Raw genomic sequence first — 3765 nt, 5'->3', positions numbered from 1 at the left:
TGACAGCCTAGCTGGATATAGTATTCTTGGCTGCATATTTTTCTCATTTAGTGCTCTGAATATGTCCTGCCAGTCCTTTCTGGCCTGCCAGGTCTCTGTGGATAGGTCTGTTGCCAATCTAATGTTTATACCATTGTAGGTTACATATCTCTTCTCCCGAGCTGCTTTCAGGATTTTCTCTTTGTCTCTGAGACTCGTAAGTTTTACTATTAGATGTCGGGGTGTTGACCTATTTTTATTGATTTTGAGAGGGGTTCTCTGTGCTTCCTGGATTTTGATGCCTGTTTCCTTCCCCAAATTAGGGAAGTTCTCTGCTATAATTTGCTCCATTATACCTTCTGCCCCTCTCTCTCTTTCTTCTTCTTCTGGGATCCCAATTATTCTAATGTTGTTTCGTCTTATGGTATCGTTTATCTCTCGAATTCTGCCCTCGTGATCCAGTAGTTGTTTATCTCTCTTTTTCTCAGGTTCTTTATTTTCCATCATTTGGTCTTCTATCTCACTGATTCTCTCTTCTGCCTCATTTATCCTAGCAGTTAGTGCCCCCATGTTTGATTGCACCTCATTAATAGCCTTTTTGATTTCTACTTGGTTAGATTTTAGTTCTTTTACTTCTCCAGAAAGGGTTTCTCTAATAACTTCCATGCTTTTTTCAAGCCCAGCTAGTATCTTTAAAGTGATGATTCTGAACTCTAGATCTGACATCATACTAATGTCCGTATTGAGTAGGTCCCTGGCAGTCAGTACTACCTCTTGTTCTTTTTGTTGAGGTGATTTTTTCCGTCTTGTCATTTTGTGCAGAGGAGAATAGATTAATGAGAGAACAAAATGCTAGCAGGGTAACAACGTCCCCAGAAAATGTACTCTAAACAAATCAGAAAAGACCTGAAGCAGTGGGAAAAGAAAGGGAAAGAGAGAAAAAAGAAAAAGAAAGAAAAAAAAGAAAAAAGAAAAACATAAAGATAAAAACAAACAAAAACAGAACAAAACAAAACAAAACAAAAACAGAATGTGATCAAATATGATCAGGCTGGTTTATAGATCAGTGCCACACACTAGATTTTGGGTGTATTTTGGTCTGTTAAAAGAAAGTGCCTCCCAAAATTTTAAAGAAAGAAAAACTTATATATGTACAAAAATAAGGGTTGATATGATGAAGGGATGGAATATGACTGTAAAGATGGAAATTATAAAAAATTTTATAAAAGGAATTTATAAGTTGTTTGAAAAAAGAAAGAAGAGGATTTAAAAAAAAAAAAAAGAAAAAAGGGGGAGAATGTGATCAGGCAGGGGAGTAGAAAAAAACCATACACTAGAGATTTAGAGTATATTTTGATCTGTTAGAAGAAACTATCTCAAAATTTTAAAGAGAGAACAACTTATATATATATGCCAAAAATATGGGTAACTACTATGAAGGGATAGAATATGACTCTAAAAATGGAAAATAAAAATGTTTTTTTAAAAAAGGGATTGATAAGATGTTGGTTGAAAAATGGAAAAAGAAAAATTCAAAAAAAAAAGAAAAAAGAAAAAAAGACAGCTAAAAAAAATAATTAACTTTGAAAGACTAAAGAATCATGGTAAAAAAGCCATGAATTCTATGTGCAGTATTCCCCTAGCGCTGGAGTTCTGCCGTTCTCACTGATTGGTAAACCTGGTCTTTTTTTTTTTTAAGATTTTATTTATTTATTTGAGAGAGAGAGCACATGAGGGGGGGGGAGGGTCAGAGGGAGAAGCAGACTCCCCGCTGAGCGGGGAGCCCGATGCGGGACTCGATCCCGGGACTCCAGGATCACGACCCGAGCCGAAGGCAGTCGCTTAACCAACTGAGCCACCCAGGTGCCCGGTAAACCTGGTCTTGGCTGGCTGTTCTCGCTGATCTTCTGGGGGAGGGGCCTGTTGCCGTGGTTCCCAAATGTCTTTGCCGGAGGCGGAATTGCCCCGCCCTTGCCCGTTCCGGGCTAAGTAATCTGCTCGGGTTTGCTCTTGGGAGCTTTTGTTCCCTGCAAGCTTTCCGTACAGCTTTGGAGGCGGAGAGTGAAAATGGCAGCCTCCCAGTCTCCGCCCCCCCGGAGGAGCCGAGAGTTCGGGTTCCCGCTCCTCAGTGAGCCCCCAGAGAAAAGCAGTCAGTCACTCCCGTCTCCCCGGTCTCCGGCCGCACTCCGTGCTCACCCGGCCTGTGACCGCGCATTTCTATGTCTGGCACACGACCCCGGGTGGAGTCTCCAAACCCAGCAGATCCCCGCGGTGCTCTCCCGCACCTCTCCTCCCGGGGGAAGAAGGTGAGTCTCCCCGGATCTGCCGCTTGTTGGGTCCCTGCTGGAGGAGCAGTGGCCCGACTGTGCCGCGGATCACGGTTTATGACAACCCCGAGCTGAGAGCCCGCGCCTCGGCTCCGTCTCTGCAGCCGGCTTCCCTGCTCCGATACCTGGGAGCTCTGCCGCACTCAGGCACCCCCGGTCTTTCTGTGACCCCGAGGGTCCTGAGACCACACTGTCCCGCGAGGGTTCCACCCCCCACTTAGCCACCGGAGTGACGTCCCTCAGCGGAGCAGACTTCTAAAAGTTCCGATTTTGTGCTCCGCAGCTCTATCACTTGCCAGAAGCGGCCGATGGAGGCCCCTCCCCCGCCGTCTATCCTTCCGAATATCGCCTCGGATTCACTTCTCCGCATGTCCTACCTTCCAGAAAGTGGTCGCTTTTCTGTTTAGAGAGTTGTTGCTCTTCTTTTCTTCGATCTCCTATTGAGTTTGTAGGTGTTCAGAATGGTTTGATCCCTATCCAGCTGAATTCCTGAGAGGAGACGAAATCCAGGTCTCCTACTCCTCCACCATCTTGCTCCGCCTTCACTTTTTTTCTATCCAGGCCAGATATCATGGTGTCTCACACTCAACTCCCATAGCCCGCTGCACCTTCCGTCATCTTGCTTTGCTTCGTTGCAAACAGTGTTGGATTATTATAAACTTCTGGTTTCCTAATTTCTTACTTGGTCTTGTGGGAGTGGCTTGAAAACTGGAGAATCACACATACTACATTGATTAGTTTGATTTCAAGTTTATAAACTCAAATATCAAATGGGTTCTCCGAGCAACTCAATTTTTATAAAAGTAAAACATGTTTATTATACAACTTATAAAAATAAACAACAAACTGTGGAAAGAAAAAAGGACCTATAATATCACACAGAAAAACTGCTATTAAGATTTTGGTGCTTTTCCTCATTGCTATGTATGCAAAACGCAAAAGGTGCACATTATTTTTACAAAATGTCCCTTAACATTATAAAATGCTCTTAGTCTATATTCCATGAAATTTATTTCCAATATCCAAAATTTAATTTCATAACATTCTCCCTTTGAGACATATTACAATTTAGTTTAACTTTCCCTTCCTGGTGGATATTTAGGTTGTTAGTGACTAGCAACTCAAACTTTTTTCTCTAGAATGAATTCCTAAAAATAGAACCTAGAAGCTAAAGTAAAAAACAAACAAACAAACAAAAAACAGTTCTGAAGTTCTTAATATACTTTGACAAACCATCTTGGAGAAAATTGAGACCAGTAGATACCAGTAACAGTGGAAGTAACAACTGTTTTGTCCTGCATTCAGAACACTGAGTGACATGTGTAGAAGTCATACTGAGAGCATCTAAAAGGTTTTGTTAATTTAAGTGACCAAAATTTGTGTGTATTTCTTTGATTATTAGTAAGACTCAAATTTTTCACTTTATAATTTTCTTGGTATCTATGAATTAGCTCTTCAT

The sequence above is a fragment of the Phoca vitulina genome, unplaced genomic scaffold, assembly GCF_004348235.1.
Source record: "Phoca vitulina isolate PV1807 unplaced genomic scaffold, GSC_HSeal_1.0 scaffold3, whole genome shotgun sequence".
Classification (NCBI taxonomy): Eukaryota; Metazoa; Chordata; class Mammalia; order Carnivora; family Phocidae; genus Phoca; species Phoca vitulina.
This window is presented reverse-complemented; position numbering follows the sequence as displayed.